Source organism: Anguilla anguilla, chromosome 11, assembly GCF_013347855.1.
Source record: "Anguilla anguilla isolate fAngAng1 chromosome 11, fAngAng1.pri, whole genome shotgun sequence".
Taxonomy (NCBI): Eukaryota; Metazoa; Chordata; class Actinopteri; order Anguilliformes; family Anguillidae; genus Anguilla; species Anguilla anguilla.
In genome coordinates this window covers 20,782,850-20,797,991 of record NC_049211.1, presented here as the reverse complement: position 1 = coordinate 20,797,991, position 15,142 = coordinate 20,782,850, and the positions used below count along the sequence as shown (strand labels likewise).

The 15,142-nt window shown below is 40.6% G+C and overlaps 1 protein-coding gene across 1 annotated transcript in view; it reads left to right on the top strand.

The window, feature by feature from the left end:
- The first annotated feature begins 204 nt into the window (after nucleotides 1-204).
- The window catches only part of opn7b (opsin 7, group member b), a 34,014-nt gene continuing 19,076 nt past the window's right edge, over nucleotides 205-15,142 (top strand). Inside the window, exon 1 of the mRNA XM_035381196.1 lies at nucleotides 205-520. The gene's annotated coding sequence lies outside the window, so the exon portion shown is untranslated. The remainder of the gene's footprint in view (nucleotides 521-15,142) is intronic.

Here is a 15,142-nt window from a genome sequence, read left to right as displayed (position 1 = left end):
GACCCATGGGGTTTTAGGGGGTTAAAGTGCCTCTGGGTGAACTTGCCACTCCTTTTGTCAGATTATTTAAAACATCAGAGTTATAGAAGGGGGCAGAGAGAGAGAGAGAAAGAGAGAGGACAGAGAGGGAGTGGGGGTGGGGGTGGAGGGGAAAAGAAAGAGAGAGCAGGAGAGAGAGGGACAGATATGGTTCTGTAGCAGAGAGCAGCGTGTTCCTTCCAGTGTTTGTCCCTGCCCCTAGTCGGACTGCCACTGAGCTTGGCTGAGCTCTGCCTGTTTGCTACTCCTGGATATACAGCCCTACCCTGTATAAAGTGTCTGTGTGCATGTGTGTTTGTGTGTAGGTGGCTGACAGGATTCTGCAGCATGAATCCTTGCCCTTCTTTCATTTTTTCTCTTGTTTCTGTTGTTTCTGGTGCCCCTGAAATGACACTTTCACCCAAGGGCGAAGGCACACAAGTTCTGGACACTGTCTGTCATCCACTTTTGCATAAAAGGACCCGCATCTCCTCGTTGTAAGGTAGGCACCCCAATTTGCTTTAAGGTATTTTACTACCAAGCCTTTTTTCCTGCAACACCTGGTCTGTCCTCTGTGAGAAGTTTTTTTATGAAAGGCCAATGTTGTTTGATCATTAAATTGTGCATTTTTACTGCTTCTGAAGTCAGCTTTGTGAGATAGGAGATTAGACTTAGTAAAACTAAGCTTTTATTAATCAATTATAATTATACATTGTTCCATGTGGCTGAAATTTGCTGAGAGAATTGCCCAGAGTTTTAATTATGATGTAGCCTATAAGTAACAAAATGCATATTTGGCTGTATTTATTTGTATTGTAATTTCACGATAACACCAATTTTAACTGGAATTGGTAAAGTGATAATAACTGTACTTCCTTCCATGGTTCATTAGAATAAACGCGATCCGTAATGTAGTACATATAATAAATAGTACCCTTCTTACAAAGCATCGACATATGGAAGGTGCTGTTGTTACTTGCAGTCTGACAATAACAGTCTGCAATATATGAACATCACGTAAGTTTTCTGAAACGGTGAATTAACGGTGCTTAGCTATCATCAAACAGCTCATACGCTGCAGCAGCCTTAAGGAGGAGAAGGAGAAGAGGAGAGGAGAAGGGGTGGTCTCCGTCCGATTTAACAGTTACTACTGCCAGCTATAGATTTTTTTTTTATTTTTAAAGTGGGATAATGGTGTAACGTACAGATCGTTCGTCGTCCCAAATGTAGCTGAACAGCTTGAAGCCGATCGAAACCCGTTCTCTCTACCGTAGCTCTGCAGCTGGCGAGCAACTCTGTCCAGATCCAATGGACGGTAGCGTTTGTAGTTCGAGCGATTCATCCCGAGACTCCTCGTGGCGCGCGCGTGTGAAGTGTTTACGTTATGTTCGATATTAAAGTTGAGTTATACTAGATACTAGATATACCAGTGATGCCCTATCTACGACAGTCCAGAAAATTATATTTGAGAACCATTCAAAAAAAGCCATTGTCAGGTTATTGCAATATCTATATACATGCAAATGTATATAGGGTTTTGCATGTGCCAGCCGTGAAAAAGTCAGCTTTAATCTACATAGATTTATCGATTTTATGGACAGTTTCAAACAATCCACTATTTTATAAAACATTTTATATTGTGTTGTTCAGGTGGAATCTACCTGCTTGGTGACAACTATATATCCCTGCTCAATGCAGTTATGCCTACTGTACATAATAAGCTCATTTTAAAAATGCAGGCTATTTCCATCTAGTCAGCTAGCTTTATAAAAAAATTAAAATATATAATCTGCTGTGACAATACATCATTGCATGCAAGAAGAATAAATTAATCAGGTGTGAAATACTGTTTGTAGCTCATTGACAGACTTACTTATATGCAGTATTTCAGTATATTTTTTTCATTGGTGGCTAGAGTGCCTGGCGTATCAAAACATTTTCAGTGTGACTTTGTTACCTACAGCAGATACCTAGTTGCTGTGACTGAAAATACTTACCAGCAACTGTATGCTACCAGTCGCAAAACCTGCCCATGATGGTCAGAAACACGCCCGCCCCACAGATGAAATTGTTGACCGGGGTGAGGTTGCAGTTGGAGGAAGGAGATCTGAACAAAAACTTTCTAGTTTTCAGGCACCTATTGTACATTACAAGTGTCTGAAATGACAATACACATTTTTTTGCACCTTACATTGTGCCTGAACATAGAGTAGTATCTGACTGCACAACTATTACTGCAAAAAAACATCTTCACCCACGGGTTCATCTTCAAAGTAGCCCAGGTGGCACAAAAAATCAACACTAAATGTAGGTTGAATGGTATTGTCATTGCCTATTGCTATCTACATAAGAGAATGACATTAATCTACACGTTACAAGTAGCTAATTTAATTTTAAACCTTTGCGGTAAAGTACTGAACAGATGGATATTCAAAATAATTACAGCTATATTTTTGCTAAAGTATTTATAGGATAAGTATTTTATTATTTTATGTAATTAGGGGATACATAAAATAGTAAAAATTGTATTATTTTATATTCATTTTGTGTATGCTGAATTTCAGATGGTGTTTTGCTAGTAACTTTATAGCCTGTCAAAATACAGAAAGTTTCTGACTGATATTGGCCATATGCCAGAGGCAGTCTTTTTCTTCACTCTACAATTGGGAAAATTCCTTGGAACTGAAAAGTGTATTAGCTGGAAAGCAAAGTTTTAAATAGCATTTTAGCTTTTGTGTTTAGTATATTCATTTATTTATTGAGTAGCCTATACTCTTATGAATTTATTTTGTGTTTCATGTTGGTGGATGACATATTGTTATTAAGGTAATGCCTAATGCACATTATACAATTTTAGCCAGGATTCTGTAGTCAGGCTAATTTTCCGGGTCTTAAGTTAATCTCAACAAAATTCCCCAGTCTTTGCTTGATCAGTGCACGTGCCCATGACCTACAGTCCTTCAATGGGACATGGTCAGAGACTCACCTGACACAGTCGTTAGCTCGTCTGCAACACTTGCAAGAATATCAAACTAGTTAGATTTTATCTTAAGTCTTTAGACATGGTTCGTGCAGTGTGTGATACACAAACACTCGTTTTTCCATGTGGAACCGTCAACAGCCAATGAGCTTTCGGCATCACCACAGCTTCAGGAAATAAACATGGCGAAGAGGACGAGCACGCCGTGTAAACGAAAGTAAGCGATAGATAGCCATAACCTGGAGTGAAATTTATTTACAGTAAAATGACTCCTTGTATAGGGGAGAAGGGGTTGAGCCAGCAGCCATGTGATGTAGCCTATAGTTATTGGGTTACATGGTGAATCAACTAGAGACATAACTGTTTTTGCCATGTGGAGTGATTTTATTGAGCTTTAATATAATGATTCTTGTGTCTGAGGGGACGTTAAGGTGATATCATATCATTGCTGTAGCCTATAACATGGTTAGTTCAGATGTGATATTTTATGTTTACATCAGCACGTCTGGGTTTCTGACTCTTATTCCACAACATCTGTGGAGCAGTATGTCAACCCTAACTCCATCAATTCCACCGACAGAAATAGTTTTCCATACGTGGTGTTACTGTTGGTTTTTCACTGCATTGGTTGGCTTTCACGCTAGATTAAAAAAATAATACACTGTGTTCTAGTAACCAATACCTTATGCTAAATCCAGCTTGGTCATTCAGAAAATATGTAGGTAACTCAGTAAATAAATAAATAAAAATAAAATAATAATAATAGTAATAATAATACAACAACAATAATGTGATTCTTGTAAATTATTGTTTTGGTTTGGGTCATTCAGCGTACCCTAAACATACAATATGTGCTCATGTAGTTTTGTGTGTCCATGGAGTGTTTGTGTCTGTGAGTAAGCCTGTACTCTTGTAAGAGAAAGGGAATTCATATGTTTTCCCAGTAGTTTTAAGCAGTGGTTGAGGTTTATGTGTAGATGCCATGTGATGATTTTAATGAAGAGTAAAATTGACTGTTCATGATGGCAGAAGCCTCTGCAGTGAAAGGTAGTGACTTTTACCCACATTCTCCTCCTTTCATTTTATTCAAGACAGGGTTATATGTAATATCACATACTTCAAAGACAATACAAAACAAACAAAAACAAAATATAGGATTTAAATGTCCTACCTCTTGACAAAGCATACCCAGGTGCCTTCTGGGAAATCTCTCCAGGATAAATGGCAGAAGTAAATTGGTTACAGGTGAGCAAGTAGCCTCCCACCTCTGGTTGTTAATAATGACTAACGCCAGATGAGTACCAGGCAGCACTTGTCAAATATGCATCATTGGCTTTTCCAGGTTGCACTTTGATCTCTCAAAAGTGGTTCAATGCTTTTGGCTTAGAATTTTGAAATCCTGAAATTACATTGTAATAGTGATCCCAGAAATGAAGAAAAATGTATTACCCTTGCTTTAGAATAGGTAGGACATAGATAAAAGCTATTTAAAAAAAATTCCTTAAAACTTATGAAAAGCATGCAAGCTTGTAAAATATATTGTGGACGCTGAGGGGCAACAACACTAGTGACTACTCAACATGATATCCCCAAAATAGGCTTATGTTCTCATGTTCTGATGCCACTCCCCCACCCCCTTGGTCTGTACTGTCCTGGTACTCTGATTGGGTCAGTGCTGAGCTGGTTGTGGCCGAGAGTCCTGCAGGGTGATGGATAATTAGCCATATCATCACCCAGGAGGGGTTTCAGCAGGCTGTAACCCATCTGATTATTAAATGATGACTCTTGTATTGCATTTTAACTGGATATTGTACTCACGTATTTGTATTGTATGACAGTTGTATTTGTTTTTATTCTTGTGTTATTGTTGTAACAATTTTTATGCTGCTTTCTTGGCCAGGTCACTCTTGAAAAAGAGATTTTAATCTCAATGAGACTTTTACCTGGTTAAATAAAGGATATATATTTAGGGTGATCGGATGCCCACTGTCTGCCTGTGGCAGTTCTGCAATAACTCAGCTGCTGGATTGTGAAGTTAAAATAAGTGGGTGTTGGTGTTTCAGTGGATGCACATGTTCTGCACCTTCCCAAATTATTGGGTGCACATTATTGAGGGTTATTGGGTTGTGAAGTCAAGTTGTACAAACAATATTCTGCCCTTCAAATTATTAAGCCTCAAGTTTCAGGATTGTGTTCTTGAATCTTTTCAGATTTTTGAATTGAATATAGCAATGGATAAGTGAAGTGTGAAGTGCAAAACAATATGTATTCTCCACAATGTTTGTTTACAGCCACATAGACTAGTGGTTCTCAAGCTGTTCTCTTACATGGGTAAGTTGTAGCTAGCCAGTTTGTTGCAAGGCTTTATTTGAGCAAAGGGGTGATTACTAAAAATTTTCTATTATTATTATGAATTGTATGTATGTATGTTTTGTTGAAATATAACTGTTTGGTGGTCCAGTGAGAGCCATCGTCTCAACTGACATGGGTGGACTTTTTGACCTCTGGATGGACACCATGGGGAGAGATGGTTTATTGTGTAAAACAGAAAAGGAACAGAAGCCACTTGTATTGGTGTAGTTCCTAAACATAGCCCCTGGGTAAGGTTGCTTTTTCACAGATAATGACCACTAGGAACTGACTTAAGAGAAAAAAACACTTATCTTATAAACTATTGTAATGCTGGTAATACATTTTCTTTAGGGACATCATGTGAGAGCATTTACTTTAGTGACGTCATGTGAAAATTGTAGCGGTATGTGTACAGGTCAAGGTGAGAGGTCAGCTCAGTCAAATCAGCTGTTATTGTAGAGAGTACTATCTGCTCACACATGCATTCAGTCTACTCCAAACCCTTATCCTGGTGTTGTATACTGTACATCCTTGGCTATGATTGGAAAAAGAAATCTGGTTTCGCCCAGTAGCAGAAGTACATGTAACCACTACAGGATTTCTATGTTGTTTTTCAGAATACGTATGTCCTGTTTGTTTACTGAGTGAGACCCCTGTAGGGGTCAGGGGATTTGGACCTATTTCCAGCTTCAGGCCATGTCTTTACTGAACATAGTTTTGGAGATAACAGAATTTATTTAAGACAGGGGATTCTTACAAAAAGCCCCGGGTTTTAAGGGGTTAATTGCATGGCTGTTAATGTGCAGCCTGCAGGTGCATTCATGCACTTACAATGTCATGGAAGCCAGAACACTTTCGCATTTATGTTCCCTCTGTCAACTAATAAAATATCTTTATAGGGGCAATCTTGAGGTTTGTTCAATATTTGTTAAGTATCATATTTGATCCTTTTTAAACACACAAAATGTTCCTCAGTTACATAAAAAGCAGCCCTTAATATAACATTCTAACATTCCTCAGATTCCACCCTCCTCAACAGAAAGTTAGCTGTTGTCTGATGCCATCTTGGTCATATGACAGCAGCCGGGTAAAAAAACAAGCCAGTCCAGGCAGGTGTTTGCACCCAGAATAATCATGGCTTTACTGAGTTAACTCCTGCCATGTTGGCCGATGGCCTTGCAGCAGAAAGCAATGCAACAGCTGCTATTTTATGTGTTTTCTTGCTTATGCTTGCTTATGCTACTGGACAGTGCTTAGTGCTTTTGCTTTATTGGAGAATAGAAAGAGTTGAAAGAGGTGTATGTGTATACACTTTATGCACAGTGTCTGTGAGTGCAAAATGGCTTAAAGGTCTATTTTTTCTACCTTTCTGCTTTGAATTGGGTCGTAGGGTTCTTCCTTTTACTTCAATTTAGATACCTCAGATAAAGTTGTACTTATATATTGTAGTGATTCAATAGTGGGGCTTCCTAACCGCTCTGCTAAATGGGAATTAATCTTTAGCGTAGTAGTTTACGTGTGAGGGGACCCAAGTTTGAGTCTTGCCTGATCATCGGTCACCACTATTATGGGGGGACTCAACACAGAAACAGCTGTTCCTGCAAAAAGGTAAAACATAAATGCATGTACATACCATGAAACAGAGGCTGATAATCAGTATTTTTTTTCTCATATTCATCTTTTAAAATTAGAGGCCAACAGTCACTCAGTTCAGTGGCTGAAGTGGAGTAAAAGGTGCCCCAGTCAACAATATTAAGAGCGCTGCACAAAACTGGCTCTGTATGTACCATGTAAGAAGCCGCTAACCTCAATTTAAAATAAAAGTTACACTGACATACTTCCTGACACTTTTAAAAGGATACAGTACCCCTTTTCAAGAATGAATGGCTGGTGATTTGAACCCCTAAAATTACACTAAAATACCATGCATACATTTATGCTTGCACATTAATGACAGCCTAACACTTACTGAGATTCATTTTGCAGCATCTGTGATGATGATACTTTGTAACAGTGCACGAAAAGTACCAGCGTAGATAAATGCTGAATTATGGTGAAAGGTCAGGTCAGCTTTTGCAGGTATGCCATTCATGCAGAGAGGAGATTGCTGATCATAATTCTTCTCCTTAAAACCCACTCAAAATGAGCACTCTCTTTATGCTATAAAAAGGGCATAAAAGGGCATTACTTAAAGGGCACCTCAGTCTCTTGTCAACACTATAATGGCATGTTGAGTCTATTAGAAAGAATGACTGCTGCAACAAAGTAGAATGAATGACCACCACATAAGGTGGTATTCTGTGTTTTGTGGCTATTGTGAGAAGGTCTTTGTGCAGGCACCCAGGGAGTTCACCCATTAAACATTACATTCACTGAAGAATGACTACTACAGCAAAGCCCATAGTTTCCTCTACCTCTGCTCTTACACAGGTAACATTACTAATCATTCATACAGAATGCACTCCTAATACACTGAGACACAAGCAATGGCTTCAGTCTACAAAACCTGCTGTTTTCATCTTAGCATATTCTGTTTATTTATCACTGTACTAGCTGAAATATCTCTCTCTCTCTCTTTCTCTCTCTCTCTCGCTCTCTCACACACAGACACACACACACACACACACACACATCCACATCTAAACCGGCCACCCCATACCATATCAGCATTCTATTTCATTAAAAAACATATAATTAAGAGGGAGACACTAAGTCATTCCTGGCTGACATCCAAAATTCAGCCGACTTAATAAGCCCCACATCAGCTCATACTTTCATTTCATTAATAATGTTTCTGTCAGTCATATGCTGTAAGACTCCAGGGACACAACCACAGAGCAGCAACCCTTTCATGTGCCTGGAACACACGGTGGAATGTGATAGAACCGAGCCCTCCTTCGTTAGAGTGATGTGCTCTACCTGTCAATGAAACTAAAGCAATGAGATATGCAAATGTTGTCTTTTGCATTTATGATGTCACTGATATTGCTGCCTTGCACCCGATGTTGTCTTCTGCCTGGCTTACACCAACATTTGGAAAGCTGCCCAGCGACAGAATGGTAACAGATTGGGTATTGAATCATTATGATCCCACCATAGGGGACATTATAGAAACGGGATCTTACTGTCATTCACTAATTTTTAACCACTATGACGAACACAAAATTGCTTTTTTAATGTGTATGTAATGCCAGTATGTTGTAACAATAATATTGGGCATAATTTGGAAAGTTAGCTGGTTTTATACACCGTGTTGATCTATCCCACAATATCATTAAATAGTTAGTTCAGTCACGGAAACCCACGTATTTGAACATTTAAATTCATATGCAATGTGGTTATTTAGGTTTGACGCTGAATGGATCTGCTTGGGTACTTGTGTACGCATCAGCGAGCACTGACCTGTCAAACAGAGAGCACAATACGCCTCTGCTAGTAAATAGGAGATATACCAAAGTACCCTAGTACATGTAAGCTGATCCAAACACAGCTGCTGTGCGCATGTACATCATTCATTGATGAACTGGTGCTAAGGACAGTTTTTATTTTCCATGGGAATGATCACTTTCAATTTAGCATTAATTGTATCCTGGTGATGGAATTCAAAGTTGAAAAATATAACAGGACATTTTTTAGTTTTGGGGGACACAAATGTCAGCATAAAAAATGACGTTTGGCAATAAATCACTTGGCTATAAGTCTATATTGCTCCCCTTTTCTTTGCCCTCAGGTTGGCATAAATTAAAAATGTTAGTGAAAATGAGAAGTGCCAGAATGGCAAAAAAAAGACCTGCAAAAAATTCCATAACTGTCTTTTAGTGAAAGAATGCCATACCTTAAGTCACATGTGAGTGTACGTTTGCGCCTGAAACTTTTACAGCCATATGGCTTGCAGAATCAATTTCATGCACTGCAACACACACTTTAAGAGTACATAACAGAACAGAATAATGAATAAACCCCCCCCCCCCCGCCCTCCCCTGTTCCTTCTCTTCCTCGGTGACTGGTGGGTGTGGAATCCCAGACAAGTGCCTCCTCTATTCTATGGACAGGGTTCAGTAGGAAGGTATAGAATCTGAGTTGGTACACTGAAATGAAAAAGGAAGGAGAACTTTCCTTTAGAAGCCATCCACACACAAGGACAACAACCTGCATTAAAACAAGGGGGTTTCGCTCCTGTTGTTTCATGCATCAGGTAGGGAGCTGGCCTTAGCTGATCAAATCCATAGGATCATATGGGATGTGTTAGGACACTGTACTGTGACTCATTAGCAGGATCCCTTCTGACAGTTGCAGTGAATCCTGACTCCAAGGCGAATGCTGATATAATCAGCATTCTGTGTATTGTGTTTTATCTCCTTGTCTGTTTGTGCAATTTGGTGGTATTTGATGAGGAGGGTCTGACTGGAATGAAGGAAAGAGGAAAACATGTTATTCTAAACTTTCAGTTTTTTCCCCCTCATTATTTTGGCCTATTAAACATATGCAGTGCATGCTTAATGAAGTGAATATAGTCCCCCCTCCTTTGTCATATGCAATTTCTAGTGTAGCGTTGTCTCAAATGTCATAAATATTTACAGAATATTAATTAAAAATAAGTTCATGGCCATTATAAAAAGTATGTAAAATATGTAAGCCATGTAATATATTTAGTAGTGACAAAAATGGCACACAATTACATTTCTTCATATAGAGCACCATACAGTGTCTGACTAGATTATATTTGTTGTTCATATTCTGACACTCCAGACTTAATACAGACAACTGCAAGGGAATATTTATTTATCTAGTATGCCTATTAATTTAATTAACTAAACAATGTATCTGAATTTGTGTTAAATGTTCCTGATGCATTATTCTATCAATCTATTATTTAATTGAGGACCCCAGTAGAGTCACATGTTGAAAACAAATTAATTTCCTTTTCCAAAAATATTTACCCTAAACATCACAACAACGGAATCAAACTTTGGAGCAATTGCAAAGAGTTCTTGCAGGCTTGCTATGCAACATTTGCCAAACTAAAGAGCAAGGTGATACTGGAATGCATCTGTAAGAATCTGACCGGCCAGTGGCTCTCACAGCCACATAAATATAACACTGGTGTCTAAAAAACTGCGGCTTTCTTTGAGAAACAGCCATTAGCAAGCACGTCACAGAGGTGCCCTCCAGGTGTCCAGTGGGGTCACATCCTTGCAGTACACTTCAGCTTAAGGGCAGCTGGAGGGGGTAGAACGTTGTATTTGTCTCTAAGTGATTTGGATCAGCCTGAATGTCAGTGGAGGACACGCCACATGGCATTTCCGAGCTCCAAATGAAGCTGATCCAGCAATGTGTGATGTTAGGGCTAACATTAGGGCTATCTCTGATTTGCGGGTTTGCCTTGAGGGAAGCTTTGTCAGCCGCATCTCCGGCTCCTTCATTGTAACTGGCATGTTCCGGTAAGATGGCCTTGAAGCCAAACGCTCTGCAGTTTTATTTGTTTTACACCAGTAAAAAACAAATAAAAATGAGGCAACTTTTAACGGCTTGTCTTCTCCAAGCCCTTGACACAATAATTGTCTTTTATTTTGTGCAATTGATTGGGCACTTTCTTACAATGCATTCCATGCACAGTAATGAGCGATCAATAGGAGACCTGCTGTAAATCCGCATGGCAGGCCAGTGTGAGGTTGTGAACAGAGGGTGAAGAGAATAATTGAATATGTCACCCCAGCCTATCAACTGTGAGTGACATTTGGGGGAGGGGCAGGGCCCATGTGCTGCACGACAAGCTGAGTTAAACTGGAGAGACGCACGAGTGTATTTGTGTGTGTTAGTTTGTGAATACCGGACTTGGATCAAATACGTATTTGTTTTAGATTAAAATACTTTTCTGTGCTCTATTGATCTTGCCTGGTGTAATTGAGCCTGCCAGTATGACCAGAAGGCGGGGTTTGCACTTTTTGGCAGTATTTAATTGGTTTCAATACACCAGACAAATACATTTCTAAAGCGTAGAAGAGTATTTGAATGCAAAACAAATACGTATTTGATCCAGGTCTGGTGGATACATGTGAGTATTTTTGTTTGAGTCCTATTCTACATCTAATCCAAGGATTTCAACATGATTCTCCTCACCCATAATCACTGTTATATGAAAGAGCTATTTCTTACTGTACCCAAACCTAGAACACCAGTCGAGATGTAGCCATTTGATTTGGTTACCTACTGTAGCTGAGACAGCAAAACCATAATTCGTACCTCCTGTCTGCTCTGTTCAAAGAGGAGATGCTCAGCCATGCCTCCCGCGGACATCCTGGCATTTAAAAAACTCCATAAGATACTAAAGGGCGCTAATAAAAAAGTTTAACAGAAAACATACAGGGAGAAATACCATGGACCCAGTCACATTCTTTCACCCTTCTTCTAGTTTTGGGCCTGAATATAAGAACACTAACAAGGTTCCTTTATGATTGCTATTGCATGTTTTCTCCTAAAGTATCTGCCCACCTACAAGAGCAGCTACTCACAGGCCCTTTCATAACAAATCCAGCATCCCAAATTCAGGCCAGAATCCCAGGATGGAGACATATGTCTTCATAAATTAATCAGCTCATGCCCTTTGACAAACCAAAATGGAGGTTAAATGTTAAAATGCCCATGCGCAGGCAAGAAGGGTGCTGACAGCAGTGAGCCCAGCTTCCACACAAATGATAAGCAGAACCATTAGTCAGGGTCAAACTCATTAGAGTCCGCAGGGCCAGCAAGTCATCATGCCTGAAGAACTAGCCGGCTCCCCTGTGAGGCATTACCACACATCTCCAAGCACAGTCTGATTCACCCCGCCCCACACTGGGAAGGGAGAATGTTTCTCAGGCACTGCCTGTAAAAGGAAGGTGAGAGGGGCAAGAATCAATGCTGGCTTGTGCCTCACTACTGACAGCGAGAAGCCAGACTTCTGAGCAGGCTTACAATCCTGCCATTGATTGCAGATTATGTGGAATCCCCTACCCGGGCTGCCATTTCAAACTTGATCTTGATCTTTCAGCTGTTGCCTTAGGTGTTTTCATCCCAGAAAAGAACATTTGGACATGCAGAACAAATGTGGACAAAAGACCGCTGAACTCTCAATTAAAAGATCATGCCTGTAAACAGGGGAGCCTCTGTCCCCACCCGTCTCATCCTCAGGGGTCCTAAAGGACCACGTGTCATCCCATGGTCTCAAGGCCTTCTCTGAGTCACATGGTGACTGGAACGCAGGCAGCCCTGCCCCTCCCCTCCCCCCTCGCCAGGCATGCCCCCCTCCCCCCCCTCCATGAGAAAGGTCAGGCAGTCGGGTACTGAGGAAAGCACTGACAAGGCTAGAGCCAGCATCCCGGATACGTCCCATCCCCTGGCTCGCATGTGCAACAAGTGGCACTGCACTCACCTGCTGCAAGGTCAAACGCTACAACTTCACAAGCTTACACGTCCGGACAGCATGCATGGCACCAGCCGCAACTTAACTGCCAGATAACGCAGCAGCTGCATTTTAAGAGGACTGTGTGCTGTCTGGGAGGTCACCACTGCAGTTTGGTTTCAGAAAGGTTGTCCAAGGACAACCAAAACCAAAAAAGTGCTATATAATACATACAGGGGAAAAAAAGACAAAACAACGTTCAGGGTTTGTTCTCCCGAATCTGGACATAGAGTTCCCTCCCCCTCCTCTCTTCCTCCCCCTGCCTTTCCTCTTCTTCCTCTCTCAGCAAATGCAGCCTACATTTCTGCTGAAGGCACAGGGCTCCAAGGTGACTGCTCAAACTCTGAGGCGTAAGAGTTCTGGATATGCCATCTGGATATGCACATCAGGGATTGTGAAAATGAGGGGCACAGAACATCAAAAAACAATGCCCTGTGATCAGACTGCACATGTGCCACTGCACATCCAAGCCTATGTGTGACTCCTGACTAATGAAAACGGTTTCTGACAGTGATGCCAGTGCCGGTGAAGCTCTCTTAACTCTCCATCTTTCCTTAATTAAAATGCAATAAATAATTACTTGTGGTGTTGTGTTCCAGAAAGTCTATGTTAGCAAAATATAGTTATGAAACATCCGCTCTAGATGATTGTTATGCATTGTAAGTTATGTGGAAATTTTCAGTTTTTAAATACACTAGGGGCTCATATACAGGTTTGCCCTTCAATCAGGCTCTTCTGTGAACAGACCATAGCATTGCAAGAACTTCTGAGATTAAACAGGCTACTGGAATAGAGAACCCCACCTCCCTATGTTATGAAATCATTCTTCAGGAAGCATTATTTTATGATACAAAATAATTACCAATTCATTTTTAATGACATGCTCTTAACATTATGGGTTGTTTTATAGAGGTAGATGTAACATTCATATTTGTATCTTTTGGAAATTAGTGAAGTTCGTATGTACATTGAATAACTTTTGGGCTGTAGATAAAGACTTAGCCACTTACATCTTCAGGAATATCTGCACAGAACATTCTGGCTTTGCTAGACATGCAGCTGGTGGGTTTGATTCTAATCCTCAGACTAACTGTGCTGAGCATGGCTTTCCAGTGCAGTTATCATTATTCAGCTGCCTTCATTGGCTGTCATTTATTCATTTTCAAATAGCCTTGTAGTTTTTCCAAAGGACTACAGCAGGACATTTGCAGAATTGTCTATGTAATGTGACAAGTAAGTCCAACCAGTAATGTTTAGAACTGGCAGGAGATTGAGGCATCTGGAGTTGTGCAAGCATTGACTGAAACTATTTTACCCTGCATGTCTCTGATGCACAGTAAATCAAGCTCACTTTTTTATTTGTGTCCCCCCCCCCCCCCCCCTGTCCAGTTGACTTTGTGTGAGTGACTGCAGTCAAAGCTGAATCATCAGTCATTTCTGGCTGCAGATTAGTAAATTGGTGTCCAGTGAAGTTCCTGCCTGGCAGAGATAGATGGCACAGCCATACCAGCACGTGTCAGTTGGAACGCAGCTGTTACAAATTCCTCTTCAGATGTGAGCACAATACCCCCCACCCCCTGCTCCCTTCTCTGTCCCCTCCAACAGCTTCTGAGCTGCAGCCAGTACCATCAAGTCCTCTCCATTATCCCTTATCCCTCCCTTCAGCATAGAAATTACAGTATCCAGGACAGCAGTCGGACAGGCTCCCGCTCTTACTGTATGCAGGTTGTTGCAGGAGGAATCCCTTATGAGGCCCCCGACTAACATGCTTAATTTGCCGACTCCTTAACAAGCACATCATTTGCATTGCTTCAACAGCCAGGCTGTGAGGGATACAAATTTAGATGCGCAAACACTACAAAATTTGCGCTTTTAATGTATGTTTATACGTAATATATGTATTTGGGTATGACTTGAGTGCATGTGTAAATTAGCAGATCATTATGGCTAGCTGCAGTCTCATTACATAGATGTGCGTGGAGAAATGAATGAGCTCCTACTACCTTTGTATGAGGGAGATCTCTGGGCATGTCCACGCAATCCTTTACTCTGTTAGTGGCTGTGTGCTTTATCCTTTATTAAGAAGAGTCTCTCCTGGGTCTGGGCACATAATGGGAAGCAAAATGCCGTTGTGGAGAGTCAACTGCCTGCAAAGGTTTTCTGTCCTTACAGAAGTGTAATTATTTTCCTCTTTGGATGCATCAGTTTTGATTGGCTGCCTGGAGTCATCTCATGAAGGATGCAAGATAATTTGCAAAAGTTAATTAGAAGATATGAATATCTGTGAAGATGTTTCTGCTGAACAGACTGGCTAAAATAAATGGTTGGCTTTGATGCTCAGGGTTGCTGCC